This window comes from Neovison vison, chromosome 6 (assembly GCF_020171115.1).
Source record: "Neovison vison isolate M4711 chromosome 6, ASM_NN_V1, whole genome shotgun sequence".
NCBI lineage: Eukaryota > Metazoa > Chordata > Mammalia > Carnivora > Mustelidae > Neogale > Neogale vison.
This window is the reverse complement of record NC_058096.1, coordinates 58,692,923-58,711,009: the sequence shown is the minus strand read 5'-3', so window position 1 is coordinate 58,711,009 and position 18,087 is coordinate 58,692,923. Positions and strand designations below refer to the sequence as shown.

The 18,087-nt window shown below is 41.9% G+C and overlaps 1 protein-coding gene across 1 annotated transcript in view; it reads right to left on the bottom strand.

Annotated features, from left to right (window-relative positions):
* The window catches only part of PHLDB2 (pleckstrin homology like domain family B member 2), a 224,750-nt gene extending 207,660 nt beyond the window's left edge, over positions 1-17,090 (bottom strand). The window contains exon 1 of the mRNA XM_044251370.1: positions 16,829-17,090. The gene's annotated coding sequence lies outside the window, so the exon portion shown is untranslated. The remainder of the gene's footprint in view (positions 1-16,828) is intronic.
* Between the last annotated feature and the right edge of the window lie 997 nt (positions 17,091-18,087).

Below are 18,087 nucleotides of genomic sequence, written 5' to 3'. Positions count from 1 at the left end.
ACCTGAGATCCTAACCTGAACTGAAATCAAGAATCAGATGCTCAACCTACAGAGCCACCCATCCATCCCTCTTTGCTTCGTTTTTAATTCAGCCAGGACCAGGTATTTCTTAAGGGTCAATTACAAGAAAGACACTAGGCCATAGCTCTTCTGGACCTTGCACACATTTTCTCTCCCTGCTCTGTGTGAAGGTAATTACACACACACACACACACACACACACACACACACATCTTTGGCTCATCTGGTTGGTTTTGTTTTTGTTTTTCACATTTAGTACTTGTGTAATGTTTTGTTTTCCAAGCTCACAAAGTTGACTTAGAAGAATTTTTCTCAAACTTCTGGTTGAAAAGAATCACCTGGGAGCAAAAATGCAGTTTCTTGGGGCTTTTAAGTCAGTTACAGGTTCTTTAAAATTAAATAAAAGAAGGTTCACATAATCCTTGGCATATATGTTCAATAGGGCTAAGGAAGACACCATATATTAATTATTTATTTGTTTGTTTGTTTTACTTTAAAATTTTTGTTTTGTTAACTTATTTCTTGCAGGTTTCTCATCTGATTCTTGTCAGTAGATAAATTTAGGGACCACTGGAGGAGGAGATGATCTCCCGGGTCACTTTGAACTTTAACACAGCACACTTCACATGATCCTGATGACTTTTCTCAGTCGTCTTCATTGATCAATGACATAGACTGCCTTCTTCAACCTTTGGCCCCAAAGTGCTCTTGGGCCACCTGAGATTCCATAGCAGATATCTGTATCTTCAGTAGTGACTTATGCACTAACTCACAGAAGTTCTTCAATGCCCCAAACTTCTACCTAACTCTTTATTTTTATTTAGGGTTTTGAAATTTGTCATCATGACTACTGAGACCACTCTGTAAGTGATCTTACAGTCTTAAGGTCTACTGAGACTACTCTGGGGGAGAGTCCACGTTTTATGTATTTCTGTTTATTCTTCATTTGTGTTCACACAGAGATTTGCTCTCAGATAAGGAGGTTTTGTTCCTGATATAATTTTCTCTTTAAATATGAGTATTTTGCTCCATGGGTAAAGAATATGTCATTTCATTACATACACCAAGAGGCATACAATTAAGGAACCCTAGTTTTCTCCTCACTGGGGCAGCTGTTGGGTACTCATATAACCTCCTAATCCTTTATAAAAACTTAATCGGACAGCTGCCTTGATAATATGCAGTTTCAATAACAGCCTCTGTTGAGGAAAATAATATCCCATTGTAGTAAGTCTCACAGATTAATGATGTCTCTACAAAGAAATGTTGAATGGACAGGAGTTCCTTAAACTGGGAATCGAGCTGAGTGCTGAAAAAAAAAATCACCTTTAAAAATTTCTGTGTAAGATGGAATTATATTCTTTGGTTTTAGCAACTGCTGGTATCTTTGTTATATGAGTGGTTTAATTAGGCTGTTTCTGTGTAGTGGAACAGCCCTTTAAAGTACTTTTAACAAGGATACTATTGTTAAAGAAAAACAGCTCTTTCATTGGAGCTATTAAAATTATAGGGAGAAAAATGAAAAATCACCCCTGGCAGCATATTTTTGAGTTCAGCTGTGACTTCTCCAGCCTAATCACCAAAAAACTCTGCGAGGCACTCCTTGTTTACACAGCAGTTTGATCTGGATTCTTGTAAAATTAACATAGGTTGGCAAATTAAATCGAACACCACCACCCTCCAGGACATAAAATGTAAAGGAGGTTAAGACAAATATGGGGAATGTTCCTAATCACTCAGCGTAAACTCAGATCCAGTGAAACAAAAATCTTGCTTGTGAATATAATTGGGTGCAGAGTATCAACCCATAATTAATGTTAATTACTTTTTATATGTACCTACACCATTTTTCAAATACACCACTAAAATAGATGTCTTTGTTTCCCCACTGATTTTTTTTTTTTTAATCAGAATTTACTGGAGACATCTACTTCAAGTTAAGCAAGTCAGTGGTTTTGCACTATCACAGTTTAAAATCTCCCCCAAGAACTCACGAAATAAGCATCTTACATTGTTGGTGGTTAATTACATTAGGAAATTCAGTCTCTTTGAACTTATCCTCAAAAGGGATTTTTCTTGTACATGAAAAAGACTCACAGGTAATCTGAAACTTACGTCCCAATAGAATTTGACAGGAAATACTCCTCAGCCTTCTCCAAGTTTATTTAGAAGTTCAAATAAAAAGACTCCAAAATTTTAAATGAGAAACTCATGTTTGAATCCTAACTTCGAAAGAAAAGGAAATAGATATCATGTAAATGTAATTACTCTAACACCAACATTCTGTTTTGCAGACCGCTCAATGTAACAGAGGAAGTGAAGTGAGCATGAAGAGAGACCCGGCTGTCCTGGTAGGGCCTCACAAACTCACCAGGCAAAGTGGGCTTTTCTCATTTTGCCTACCCTGACTTCCCGTTCCAGGGAATTCCAATAAAGAGACCCAAGCCCGGAGGGCCTGATGTTTCCTCCCGCAGTTCCCTGGCAGTTCAGGCCACCAGCTGCATCTGCCGGACTCTTTGAGCTCGGCTGAGGAATGCAGATGTGCGGAAGGCCTTCCGAGATGATGGCCAGTGCCCCTGAGTCGGGGAGCGTCCAGCTGTGGCCGGTGGAGCCGTCACTGGTGGGCGTGACAGCCCCTTGGACTGTTCTGTGATGCCATCTTGGCTCTGTCTTATCAACCACATTTCCTCCTGTGCTGCTCTCCAGCCATCCTACCCATTCTGCCAACTATGCGACAGCCTTCTAATAAATTCCTTTCCTGCTTAAAGCAGAATTAGCATCTGCTTGTGGAAACAAGGACCCTGACTACAAGGTTAATTCCAGCAATTTAGGACCAGAAACTCCAGTATATCTGTGCGCCCACACAGGTTAGTGAGCTTATGTTATTGATGTTATTTAGATAAACTCTTCCTCACTCCAGATTAGACTTGAAATAACACAGAGAGGCACAAGCCAACAAGATTTAAAAAAAAAGAAAGAAAGGAAGAAAGAAAAGAGAAGGAAAAATAAGGGTGCTGGTGTACGAGCCAAGTTACTCATGTAGTAGTCTATCATGAGAAATGGAACTTGTAGGCAGTTAAGAGCCTGGGTCTTCACATTCTCTTCCTGGCCCGAGACCCTTTCTGGGAAAGCTGAAACAGTCAGAGGCTTCCACGGGGAGGGCGAGGAATAGGGGATTTACGCAAAGGAAAGGGGGCTGTCTTCTGGGGCGGGCCACAAACCACAGTCCCTCAACTCCTCTCTCCTGGCCTGGCTGGGTGGATGAGTTCCTGCTTTTGGCCTCTGCAGTGTCTTTTCAGTCTCTTCTTTTTAAAATGAAAATGTATTTGGAAGAGATAATACAGTAAGTCATTTACTTCAGTGAAGGGTTTCCCAGACATCATGTATTCTCTTTGCAATCTTGCCATATTCAAATACTATCTGTTCTATTTCTTTTTTTCCTAAGTACCTTGAAAACTTTTGTTCTAAATAATATATGTGAATGTAAAAGCTTGTTATGCTATATATTTTTTAATACTCATGGCAATACCCCATAGAATTAAAATGATTGTACGTCATCTTGCCTTCTGTAGAAAGTTTATCAAGTGAACTAAGATTCCATACTTTTTTAAAAGATCGTGTATGGAAGTTAAAATTTTGAAATCCTTACCTTATCTACCAAAAATGTCCATATTTTACTTTAACCTTGCATTCATAGTTTGACTGGGTGTAGAATTTGGGGTTGAAATCATGTCCTCTCAGATTTTGAAGGCATCTCCCCAACATCTTCAAGCACCATCAGGAGATGTTATGAGAGGTCAGAAGCCAGTTTAATTCATAACCCTTGTAGGTTCCTTTTCTTCCTCTCTGGAAGTTATTTTATTCTTTTAATCTTTGGCATTCTAAAGTATCACAGGTTGTTTAGTTGCTTTGGATTTTTTTTTTTAGTTTGTTTCACTGGGTTTTTTTTTTTTTTTAATTCATTTCGCTATACATGAGTTCTTTTAATCTAAGCGGTGTGACTTCTGAGAGCTAAGATTCTACTTTTGGATATTTTTTTCTCCTTCAATTTTTCTGTGATGTTTCTGGGACACCTATTATTTAGATACGGGACTTACTGGATTGGGTCTCAGTGTTTGGCGCCTGAATCAGTCAGGGTTTGATCAGGAAAACAAAAGCCTTTCTGTGTGTTTTCAGTAGGAAATGTTTTAATACACGAACAAATATTGGAAAGTCCGGAAGAGGGAAAGTTTCTTGAACGTCACTGACTAGCTCAGTGTGCAATCCCAGGGATGTTCCCCTTGTAGCTGTTTCAGAAACCTCATAGGCAACTTCTGCCTGTGCATCTGCCGGCCACCGCTCTGGAAAATGATACCTCCACTGTTCTACCTTCCAAATTACACATAACCCCTGCAAGCCCTAACCTGAAACGTTGGGGTGGGATGCCGGGCGGGGGGGATAGTCTGGGAAATGCAGGTCCTGCTTCTTTGTGATGCAGAGAAGTCCTTAGCTGGGGAGCGGATACAGCCAAGGTGACAGAGACAGTCCTGGCCTCTGCGCATATCCTAGATTCACCACAGACTAGCTGTGACCTGGGGAAAAGTTCCTAATTGCTTCAGGACTTCATCTCTCTCACTGTAAAGAGAGGGAATATTACTACCCACCTCACAGATTTTCAGGGAGGACTGATTGAAATAATGCACACATTGGGTACAAATCAGAGCCTAACACATAGTCAAGTGTTTTTAGTATATATGTTGGCTATCTAATTATTGTTATTAGTATTTAATGATCTTTTACCTACATTTCCACCAATGTCCTTTTGCTCCGAATTTTGAAAAAAACTTCTTCAACATGGTTTTCCAGACTCTCTTTTTTTAATAACTAATAATTTTAATTACTAAGGAAAATTTATTTAGATTGTTCTTTTTTTGCAGCATTCTTCTGAGTTTATTCTTTTTAAAAATATGCTTTTATTTATTTTTTTTAGAAGATTTTATTTATTTATTTGAGATTGAGAGAAAGCAGGGGGCGGTGGAGGGAGAGGGAGAAGCGGACTCCCTGCTAAGCAAGGAGCCCCATGGGGGACTCGATCCCACGATCCGGGATCATGACTGAGCCTAAGGCAGATAGAAATTTAACTGACTCAGCCACCCAGGCGTCCCAAAACATGCTTTTATTTTAATAAGGCCTTGGGAAGATGAAGAGGCAAAACGTTGGGTCTGTCTAGTTTGTCATTTTGGGGCAGAAGTGACAGTATTGGATCGAGAGGCTCGGTGGCCGCCAGCAGCTGGGTTATTCTGCAGGTGGTGTGCGGAGAGCTTCACTTTCATACTCTCACCCAATTCGGCTCCATCGTATGACGCAGGTAGGAGTATCGTCCTGGGTTTCTACAGATGAGATAACTGAGGCTTACAGAGGTCAAATGACTCACCCAAGCCACACAGCTTGTACCTCGGTGGATATAAATTTAATCACGGATCTATTGGTGACAGAGTTCAAGCTCTGCACCTGGGCTGCTGGATGGACCACATCCTGGGAGACTGCTGCCCGGCATCCTCACGCATGCGCGCGTGCAGGTGTGGCGGCCGCAGGTCCTTCTCCAAAGACCATTTAGGCTCTTTGCAAAATTTGCTGGTATCAACAACCCTTACATAGATATATGTGTACTATGGGAGATTTTTAATGCACTCTTCTATTATTGTCTAAAAGCAAGTCCTAGAAGTGAATTTGCTAAGTCAGAAATTACCCACCGTGAGACATTTTTACGTGGTTTGATAACCTGCCCTTCAAAAAGGAGGTTGCAGCAATTCCTACTTGTATCATCTTGGTGAGTGAAAGCACCTGTTTCCCACCTGCTCACCGGTGCCTGGTGTTACCTAAGTTCTGCCAGTCTTGCAAAAGGAAATGTTATCTCACCATTTTAATTTGCCTTTATTCATTTTTAGTGTGCCTAAACAGCTCTTCAGATGATTATAGGTCATTTATCCTTCTTTAGTGAACTGTCCGTTCATTCTCTGCTCAGCTTCTAGCTGGGATGGATTTGCAGGTGCTCCTCAGGGATAGCAAACTTTTCCGTTATTTAGGTTGCAAATATACTTTCCTGTTCACTGTTTCTGTTTTTACCTTTCTTTATGGTATTTGTAAAAGGGGTTTTAAGTATTTATGTAGTCAAATCTGTCCTAATTAACTCTTACATATATTCTTTCTTTCAATGGATGAAAGAATGAAACCAACATGTGGTTTGGTCCATAGAAGGTGACTTATGATCTGAGTTTCTAAAGGAATCAGACAACACCACAACAAGTTGCCCCAACTTCAGAAAGCAGGTGCACTGTTTAAGATGGTGAAAATTTTCACTTACACACTAAAGATTTACCTAAGCCAACTTAAGAAAATTGAGAAGGATTTCCTGCCACTAAGCTTACCCTTCCAGCTTGCCTCGTGGTTCTGCTGAGTGATACTAAAGTCAGAGTTGGAGTTCTGATGGCAATGGAGGCTGTTGGGATGGGTGTGCGTGGGTCATCCCTATCCTTTAGCCCTGAGCTTCCAAACTGGTGCCAACTGCCGACATCAGAAGACTTCTCTGCTAGAATTTTTCAAGTGTTTTGTTCTTTGTTTCTGTTTAAAGTTGTATCCAGGATAAATAAAATTTAAGTCATAACTGGGTAGAGATCAGATTTATAGCAAGACAGCTCACTAGGCAAAGGTCCCCAGGGATTGGGAGAGGTTGTGAGGTCTGGGCTAATGAAAATGATTCTAAATTAAAGCTCCAAGTTCAAGGAATGTGAATGAGGCACTGGCTCTATTTCAGGTGAGGTTTTAGTTCTTTCTGTCCCTGCCTTTTCAATTAGAGGGGTCTCTCTGAACCCTTCTCTTACCTCCCTTCTCCAGGGAACCAAAACTTCCTTAGTCATGGCCACCACTACTATCTCAACTCTTGTATTTTCTCCTTCATAGGATAGACAAATTTCGAAAAGGAAGGAGCTTTCCCTTTAAAGTCTGAATTCTTGAAGAGGAAGGATGCAGATTCTAATTTCCTTTTCATTAGAATACCACTTGGACCTTAACTTCTCTGAAGGTCTTCTTTTGCATTCATCTAGAACTTTTCTGTGCTGTGTTTAGCTGCCACTGCCCTTATAGTCTCACACAAGGATAAGTTGGCTCCTCATTGGTTCATCTCCTCTACAAGATGTTGGTCTTCCTCTGGGAGAAACTGTGGGCTACTCTTTTCTGTATCTATAGCACTTAGCATAGTGTCAAGCATATATTAGACACTTTATAAATGTCTTTTTATTGGATCTGTTTTAGAACAATAGAAAATATTTGATTCCAACATGCTGTTATGGCCTTGGGTTGGGCAAGTGGGAATTAATAATTTCTCATGTAAGTTGATATGAAAAAATAGTAGTATCCAGTGGGAATTATGTCAGAAAGTCATTCAAAGAGGAAAAATGGTGACCCTTAGATAATCCCTTTAGGGGAACAGCCAAAGATTGAGCATAACCAGACATGGTCAGAGAGACTGTCTGAAGAATAGGAGAAAAAAATATGTCTGGAGACTGGGCTAAGCACACAATGTAACCAAATAATGCTTCCGCCACTGTAACCATTGATCGGTTTATTTAAATTTCACCAGTTAATCTTACTTTAAAAATCATGTAAAATAAGATACGAGATAGAGATTTGGACTGCCAAGAGTTGCTTGAAGACATATGAAGTTCAATATAATTAACTGACCCTGAGATTTATGTAGACATCTCAGAAGAATGTTTTACATGCCAAAACTTCTTGTACTATGCCTTTTCTAAAAATGATCAAAATGCCTTGCAGCAATTTTAGAGAAGAGCTATACTATCAATAGAAGTCTTGTAAGTCCATGTTTTGGACATATATTTGCTAATTAATTCTAGAAATTAACCAAGTACCTGGATCTAGGAACAGTTTAGATAAAAAGATTTTTCTTTCTGCAAAACTGATCTAATGTCTTTCTCCTGTTAAAATTCTTTCCATGCATTAGACATGCACACATGCGCGCGCGCGCACACACACACACACACACACACACACACCTTGTAAATTATTTTAGGTTTACTGCAATTACATCAAAACCCTTGGTGCCCCCAAATGCCTGAAGATTTATAGCATGAAAATCTCCTCTGTTCAAAATCCTGCCTCTTTGCCTTTCAGACTAGTAGGCTGTAAAAAATGGGATTATTAGGAACAGACTCTTCATTTTCAGGAAAGTCTGTACTGGATAAGCCCCTCCTTACCTTCACTGTCTGGCATGGACACAGACAGAATACTTATGGACTCTGACTCGCTTCACTGTGTGCTGACTGAGGACAAAAGGTGGATGTAGGAATGGCCAGATGGCTTTTGGGAAGTAGGAAAACAGGGCTTATTTTGCTCCTGAAATGCTTTTTCTTCTGCTAGATGACTTACAGGGCTGGAGAATCCAGTCCAATATTGGGAATTCAGTTCAGTTCAAGAAGTGATGGTGTGCTCATGGACTCTGTAGAAGGAGCTGTGACAGTATTAACTGGTGCTTGGTCACTTGGCTATCAGCATTAGAAAATGGATGAGATTGTCTCATGGTAACACACTGAGGTCTGTTTCTGATCTACATTTGACATTGATGATGTTTCTTGGACTCATGGGCCATTTTGGTTCCATGGCCTCATAATGGTTGGTACACTGTTGAATCATAAGCTGATTTTCTTCTTATCCTGCCTTAACAGAAGGTATTTGATGGGCAACCCAAGGGTGACTTTTGGTGTTTGGCTGTTTGCTTTGTGGCTTCTAAAAAGTGAGCCTAGCCAATATGATTTTGAGCAGTATCAAGTATACACTACTGTGGTACCCATAGCTTTCCCCAAGAGACTACCTGAGAAGAAGCCAGTTAGATATTGGAAATAGAGTCAAGATGGAAAAGTGTCAAAACTCAGTAACATACAAAGAAAGTCACTTGAGGAGCCTGCCAGGACATCAGCCTATTCTTACTGAATTCATGGTGTTCACCCATCACCCCAAAATTACCAGAGATCCCTGGGTGATAGTAACTAATACTGCCTTTCCCTCTCTCATCATTAAAAAGGGACAAAAAAAAAAAAAAATGGACAGCAAGGTGATGCAACCTCTGAATGTTGCCGAGACATGAGCCCATTAATGCCTCATTTCTTTCAGTGCTTTTCTTGTGGGGCCAGAAGTTCCTGACTTGTGAGTGTGGTTCTTCAGGACCTTAGAACTCCCTGGGCAGGGTCTGCAGTGATAAGGAAACCCGGGTGGGCAGGATGCTGCACACTTTCTTTACTAGCACTTTGAAAGTCCTGCCTTGGTGCCTGGTGAGATTAACAGTTTCCTTTGAATAGTACAGCCCTGGGCTGCTTTCTCGTCGTCACAGTGAACAAGCATTATTCTTTCCTTTTTGTGGGAGAAGTAGAGCAGAGAGGAGTGAAATAACCCCAGAGGTGAAAAATAAAAATTATCCACGCTTGGAATGGAACGTCATAATTCTGTCAGTCATCGTGATGACCATTCACTTCTGCAAAATACAAGAGGGAAACTGGAATCTCTCCCAAGAACACTGCCCTTTGAGTTCAAGCCCTCGGGGAAGATCTTTGATGCATTCTTCTTCTTCCTTTTTGTGCCTTTTCTTCATTACAAATAGCCTTTCATGAAGCTTGCAAGTAGGGACATGGGCACCAGCACCCAGTGAGCAACTACCTGGGTGAGTAACCCTGGGCAGGGCAGCTGGGAGGGGACTCAGGGAGGGGCAGGAGGACAAGAAGGGTCTCACCATCCAAAGCAAACCTGAAGCTCTTCCAGAGCCCTTGACCATTGTTTTGTGAACTTAAGAGAGGTACAGACCTCCCCCTCACTCTTCTGCCTTTTGCTTATAATGTCGCCAACACACACAGTTCCATCTGACACACTGCCATGTTTCTGTAACCTTGGGCAAGTTGCGTCACCTTTAAGGGTTTTCGTTTATTTATAAAGGGAGGATAATAATCATGACTGCCAGCTCGCTGAAGCTCCCATTATTGACACACAGAAGCGGAGCGTCACGGCCAGGGTCGGCATTGGACAGAACTCAGAAGTGATCACCTCTCTTTTCCAGCTGGGCAGGCTCCTTCTCCACAAAACATCGATGCCCACCCTCTCCAATTTTCTAACAGCCTCGGACTTTCATTCTTGAGATCTTTTCAGCAGTTTCTTATACCCCCAGTTCATTTACCTAAGAGATTGTGAAAGTGGCTCAAGAGAGAAAACATCCGTTTGTGTATTTTCTTTTTACAGGAACTGTTGATCTTAACTTCTCTGGTTTTTCATAAAAGACACAATATGAAAACTAGAGGAGACCATAAAAAATCATACATGATCCTCCTCTAGCCTCCATTTTTAAGAATAGATAATTGAGACCAAGAGAACTGAGGTGATTTCCTCAATGTCACATAACCAGCATGCTGCAACAGTACAATCAGACCAAAGCAGTCTCCGCTCTGTTGGGCCATTCTGTTACTGGACCACCAGAGAACAAATAATCTTCAAAGCACCATGCCCACCACACCACAGGTTAACACTTCTCCTTCTCTCTTTAGTCATCCCTGGCAAAGACAAGGTCTTTCTTTAAAAAAAATTACTTTCTCTACAAAATTTATAGTCAACCACTAATTTATTATCATCAATGAATACACATTGAGAACTCATCATCTTCAGAGTTCTGTACAAATATTTTTATTTTTAGGGAGAGGAAGCATGTGCACGCACACTTACGCGAAGGCACAAGCAGGGGGAGGGACAGAAGGAGAGGGAGAGAGAGAGAATCTTAATTAGGCAGATTCCATGCCCAGCTTGGAGCCCAAGCCAGGGCTTGATCTCAGGACCCTGAGATCATGACCTGAGCTGAAATCAGGAGACGGTTGCTTAACCGACTGAGTCACCCAGGCACCCCCAGAGTACTGTACAAATAATTAAAAGTATGTGTGTGCACACACACGCACACACACAGACCCAAACAGGGGACTCTAAGGAGGCTGTGGTTTGGCTCACTAGATAAATTTAAAACCTTCAAGATTATCTAAACTTGTTTCAAAAACTGTGTCTAACATGTTTCTCGGAAAGAATAAGTGATGATAGCAGAACTGAGGATGACCCCATCAATGAATGTTTGTGGTTATTCACAGTGAAGATGCAGAGTAAAAAATCAAAACTGACTGAGTCACCACCAAGAAATTTAAAAGTTGGCACCAACCCACAGAGCAAGATAATGGTGGAGTCAGAACCCGGTGCCTCTGTCGGGCTAAGTTTTATGTTCTATTGGTTGGACTACAAATTACCAACACAGCGATATTCCATAATGATACCTCTTGTCAAGGGCTTTTCCATCTTGCAAAAAGAAACCAGATGAAATGAATTTTGGTAGAGAACAGTCAGATATTGGGAGGTCTAGCCATGGGTTCTTGCCTATGTACAGGATTCCTACCCAGGAAATAAAGCTAAATTTTGTAGAATACATGTATTTGAACTTGAAGGTGTATCTTCTCAGGAAGGAGGTACTGGTTTTCTTCAGGTCATAGAAAACCTAGCGTCTGCTCCTTCACTGCAACATCTTTGCTTGGCCGCTGCATTTTCTTTTTTTACAACCTTAAAAAAGGTTGTGGCTTACTAATCACAAGTTTTAGGCTTGCGTGCATTGTGCCATCTAATGAGATTACAATAAGTAGGGCCCCATGGCCAGTGATCATTACACGGAAAGACACAAGAGCCCCAGCTAAACACACCATATAAGGCTTATCTTAAGATATGAATCCTTGAAAACATCAGCTCAGCGATGACAAAAAAGAATTCTGTCTAGTTGGAGTTCTCTGCAGGAAGTATTTTTTATATTGTTTTGGCTTTAGGAAAGGAAAAACAACTAGACTTTGTGGGGGTAACCTAAGTGCACAGTGAAACTGCAGATTCAAACTGTTTGAATCCTGTCCTCCAAATACAGAAGTCTTATGTGAAAACAATCTCATTTTCATTTTGCATTCTGGGAAACCCTCCAAGGCACGGTGCTTTGCCAGCTTTTTGTGACCTTCAGTTCCCTAACTGGTCCCAAGGGAAACTTGACCTTGGAACTGTAGAGAGGAGGGGAACTAGTTGGTGTGGGGCAGGGCAGAAGTTTCATTCTCCCTGTTTGCTCACTGCCCCAAGTGGATGGATCCTCCTACACCAAGACCCTTAGAGTCTCTGAGGGCACAGAGATGGGGACAAACAGTGCAATGGAAATACACATTAATCCCAAAGTAAGGATGCATACAAGACTCTCACGTGGGAAGGAGACTTAAGATGGCCAGCCAGGAGCAGTTCCCAGAGAAGCATTTAGGAGTAAAAACATTTGGTCCCCTGCCCCCCAGATGCAGAACTGATACAGGGCTCCCTGACTCCTCAGAGCATCTTAAGACTGAAGTGAAGTTCACAGGGCACAAGGTGATTTCCTCAATGTCACATAACCAGCATGCTGCAACAGTACAATCAGACCAAAGCAGTCTCCGCTCTGTTGGGCCATTCTGTTACTGGACCACCAGAGAACAAATAATCTTCAAGAATGCCTGCTATAATTTTAGCTGGCTCCTAGGGGTGTGGGGACTCCACCCACAAGAGATACCCAGTCTGCAGGAAGAGTTCCTTAGGTTTTCTTACGTGATCACAGGACACCTCTGGTCAGAGGGTTAACTAAGAGAGGAACTCTCTATATCAAGGGACACCCTACCCGGATACACCATCCCACAGGCAGGCAACCAGTCAGAGGACAGCGGGTTCTGACCTTTCGCCTAGCTAGAACTGCTTTGATCTCTTAACTTTGCTTATGGGTGCGTGGGTTGAATCGCTTTTGCCTTTAAAGTAGATTTTATTAAGTATCAATTAGTATCTTCATTTCCACTACTCAGTGAAAACCTAATTAGAGTAACAACATTATCACACTGACCTGATAGAATCGCAGCCAAAAAGCCAAGCAATCAACATTTGAGGAGGGCTCCGTAGCCCGAGAACAGGCTCTGTAGGTCAGTTGGAATTTTTAATTTCGGGAAATGGCTTGTATTGTCCCGTTCTCAGCATCTGTAAGCCTGGAAAACCCAGAAAACTGCTCGTGTAGTAGAAAAAAAGAGCCAAGAATTGGGAGCTGCGAGACCTATGGGACTTGGGAGCTGAGTGACCTTGAGAAGGGCACTCACCTTCACTGAGTGCTGGGTTCCTTATGTGAAAGGATGTCATCTGAAAATGACACCGCCCTTATGGGGCTTTGATGAGATGAAAGAAAACCATATGGGGTGTTTTGACATATTTCCCTTTCTCAGAGAGAGACACTGGACTGTGGAAAAAAAAAAAAGTCCTAGGACAATAAATGAAAAATTTGTCTCTATGTTACATTAAAATCAACAAAACCATGTTTGTGAGTCAGGAGTAAAAAATGATTTTCTTTCACCATTTCAGAAAGGGATCAAAATGCTGACCTGAGTGTGAGCTCTCTCTCTCTCTCTCTGTGTGTGTGTGTGTCTGTGTGTGTGTGTGTGTTTTCTTGTTACTTTCCTGGAAGAGGGGAAAACTACTCTGATATTGGGTTTTATACTTGTATAGGATCAAGAACACCTGGGAGAGGGAGTCATAAATGTATATTCTGAGGATCCAAGCTAATCATTTAGAAAGGACTCCATACTCCTTTACACTTGGAATACAAATAGCATAGATACCATTGGGTATTTTTTCCAAAACAGAGTGCTAAAGAGCATGGACTTTGGCCAGATGGACCCCAGTTTAAATTTCACCTCATCTTACTAGCTATCTGATATGCATGAGTTGAGCAAATTGCATAAGTTTGTTATAAGGATTAAATTTTAGAAATGTAGATAAAAGGCAGTAGTTCACTTCCTGGTCATCAGAGACCCTGGAGAAAGGTGAAATATTATGAGGCTGTGTATTTCAGTTCGAACTTTTTCTCTTACCCTAATGTTTTAGGTCACAAAAATGATAGCATGTGAGTACAGTTCATGTGCAGTCAGCTGTCTCAGAAAACGGCACTACTCAGTGGACTTGGCAATGTGATCGCTATGTGTAATGCCTTTGCTATCACACGCTGAGGTATGCATGAGGTGGGTCAGTATGAAGAAGAAATTCTTTGTTCAGAGATGTTTAGCCAACCACATCTCATCGTGGCATTTCTTTATCTTGATCTTGTAAATGATTGGGAATTGTGGCTGCAGTGGAATTTCCACCAGATAGCTACTGGAATTTTTGGGATGTGTCTGAACAGAAATGAAATGGAGTTTGGTAGGAGAGGAAGACCTTACTCATTTACCGCTTGAATGACACCAACAAGCCACTTGGATTCCGGGCTAACACAGGTCTCTTTGGGTCACAGCTACCAGGAGGCTTGCTGTGATAGATGAAGGGTCCTCCTGCTATAAGCCTCTTTCTGCCCAAGTCCCATGGATTTAGATGAGTGGATAGGAGCTGAGATGAAGTGAAATTGTAATTATTTTTCTTAGTTCCTGGAGAAGGATTGGAATAGTGTCATTTGTTTCCCTGGAAATGGTTCAAACATCATACTTCAGTTGGGGTTCATGAATTTGAATCCCTGGAATAGAAAGGGGTGTCAATCTAGTCTGAAAATTCCCTGGGTTTTCTTAAGAAATATTCAGGACCAGGAAGGCTCCAGTGACCGTGACTACTAGGTCTGGGATACTTCCTTTTGTTCCCTACCTGTTCCTTCCCGTTCCTTCCCCTCAAAGAAGGTCCTGTCTAGTCAATGCTGGTGTTCTGGTTACAGTGGGACCCAGCTGGCCTTGGGCACGGCAATCCACGACCCAGTGGAGAGCCACCGACTCTGTTTATCAGCCTAGTTTTCCTAGTGACCCCTCCCCCCCAACAATGACCACACACCCACAATTTACATTCCTGCATGTGCTTAACTCCATGACCACTTCGCAAAAATGCTGGATTGAGAATGAGGAAGAATTTGGTAGAATCCTGGCTCAGCCTCTGACTGAGTGAACTTGGGCAAGTTAATTAACTTCTGACTTCTAACTTCCTAACTTGTTTAAGGAATACTACTGTGTACCTTGTTTAGTCAATCCCAAGAGTAACCTCCCGCCACCTAATATCCAATATGCATGAAATGGGAAGAAAAGCTTGGATATACTCTCAAGGGCCACCAGCATTATGGCCTAAGCTGGATGCTATGCAGAAAGGATAGATAAGACCTATCTGTTCCTAAGGCAGCCTAGGGTATTGTGGGTAAATCTGGCCAATAGACTGGAATGTTCTGACACACTCTCCACCCACCCCCCCAAAACACCTCCTTCACATGCATTATCTATGAACATTCTCTGGAAGCCAGCCAGACGCACACTTAACATTTTACAGAGTTAATATCTTCACAGAAATGTATCAGTTTCCATAATTCCTCACCACATTCCTGGGAGTTAGCCACAGACTCACCCAGAATCACACACGGGATTTGTGTCTGGGCCACTCTCTGCAATGGCCTTCACTCCTGCATCGAGTTAACTGCCTGAGCCACACAAAAATTCTGGCCACAAACCACACTAAAGGGGATTCACTTAAGTTCCATAAATAATTGACAAAAACAGTGTCAGACGTTACCTTGTTGAGTAAACAACTCAACCCCTTCCCTAAAGGGAGTTTAGAAAAATAGGGCTTCTCTACCACCAGGGTTTCTAACAATAAGAGCTCGGAGCCATTGCGCAGACCTGACAAGTATATAGAATGACAATATGACAACCTTTCTGGAGGAGTCAGACCTAAAGCAGATGGATCATGTTTATTAAAAAGGACATATTTCTGGAATGTGTAGACTTAAAGGGGAAAAATTCCATGTTTTTTGGTAATTACTTAATAATCTTATTGCCCCTGGAGAGTCACTTGGTTACTTGTTCTCAAGTCTATCTTTCCCCTGTAGACCTCCGGAAGTAGGGAAAGCTTCTTCAAAGCCACAAGCTCTCCTGAGGGAGGAGACATCAAGTATTCAGTTGCACAGGAGTCTTGTTCATGTTTATTTGTTGTTGAGCTAGGTCGGACCCTGTGGCATTTACAACTCTGAGTAAGAGAAAAATGTCTCTGGTCAGAATAGAATACAGGCTCTGGTGGCAGAGAGTGGTACCTGCTACATTGCCTTGTGTCTGCTCTGTGGAGATAGTTAGGCATAGGCTATAGTGGTCTTCTGTCAGAGTTAGGAAACAGCCTTTCATCAGTAAATGATTGACCTGGCTGCCCTGGGTGATAAGCTTAGGTAAACAGGCTTGATTCTGCTCCAACAATTTCAAGACTTTTAACTCCTTAGGTTCCAGGGCAGAAAAAGGCACATGGCTTCCTGGGAGATCCTGTCCTTAGAGTTTGGCAGCTTTCTGGACAGCGTGTTCCTCAGAATTATAATGCCAACTGTTGTGCTAAATCTTGAAAGCGGAAAGAACTCATGCAAACAAAATTCTGGAACAAAGTCATGTTTGAAGAGCCATGACTAGTGGAAGAATTTCAAGAAATCACACATACGATTTTTATAACGAAAGACAGAAAACCTTCTAAACCTTTGAAATATGTAGAGGAACAATGACGATTTTCAAAGGGGAGCGACGATGGAAGAAATATACAGCTTTGCAGAATATGTTGGTGGACAAATGATTGAATTCTCTTGATACGCACCCATAGCTAACCTACATCTAGACCTTCCACAGACTGTCATCAGAGACACCCTGGCTACAACACTAGGCAAAGTGCTTGTTTTATATTCTTAAGGGAAGGGCCCATGACCAGACAGGTCGCCTACCTTGACTGCTGTTTTAGAATCTGGATTCTCCTCTCAGATTCCGTCTTGACTCCGCAGTGGTGGCCCACGACTGTTCCAATCCTCGCTCAAGAGTTTGGGACGTTGGTAAGAAGCATCAGCACAGGCTTTCACTTTTCCTCAAGCACCAAATCAAGGTGTTCCCCTCCATTTGCTTTCCTGCTTTCCCTGGCCCCTGCGGACAGCGGTCACCAGCTGGGACTTCCTCGCAGTCAGGTATGTTGACAGATGTGAAGGAGGGAGCCTGTGCTGGTCTCAGCTGCCTGGTCTGGCCAATCATTACAGACCAGACTAGGCTCTTAGTCCTGCTCAAGCCCGATAGCAGCAGGCAGAGGCAGAAACCAGATCTGTTAGCTATTGACTATCCAGAAAAGCAGTGACCTTGCAACTGGATCTGTGAAGTAGACAAGGATATATGGGAGGAAAATCCTTTTAATTTCACTTCTTTTTCTTGTAGCAATCTCAAAAGAGAATTTCGAGGTCACTTTAGCCACACTCTTACGTAATAGAGTTTCTTCTAATGAATTCTTGTCTGGTGCGAATCATCTGGAAATTCCTTGAACAAATCTGTCTGCCACTTACTGAACATGCATTATATATTAGGCATTATATATCTAGTAGCATAAATCCTTATAGTAACCTTGAAATTTTATTCTTTCTTTATAGATGAGGGAACAGACGCTCAAAGGGGTTAACTAGTCAGGCAGTGAGTAGGTCCTTCAAACAGGATTTGAACTCACTGTTCTAAAACCGTGTCAATGTCAATGCACTTTCCATAGTACTCTGTGAGAGGCTGAAGAGCACCCAAAGAGGTCCATGCCCAAGTCCTTAGAGTCTGTGGCTATATTACCTTACATGGTAAAAGGGCTTTTGTAGATGGGATCAAGTTTTGAATTTTGAGATGGGACATTATCCTGGAATATCCAGGTGGACCCAGTATATCATAGGGGTCCTTGTAAGATGCTAGAATCAAAGAAGACATGGAGACAGAAGCAGAGCCAGAAAGAGGTTAAAGATGCTACTGACTTTGAAGAGACAGAGGGGGGCCACTGATCAAGGATTGGCTTCTAGAAGCTGAATAGGCAAGGAAATGAATTCTCCTCTAGAACCTCCAGAAGGGATGTTGCCCTGCTGGCCCATTCTAGACCTGGGACTCTAGACCTGAAAGATAGCAAATGTGTGCTGTTGTGAGCCACTAAGCTTGTGGTGACTTATTATAACAGCAATAGAAAACTAATACA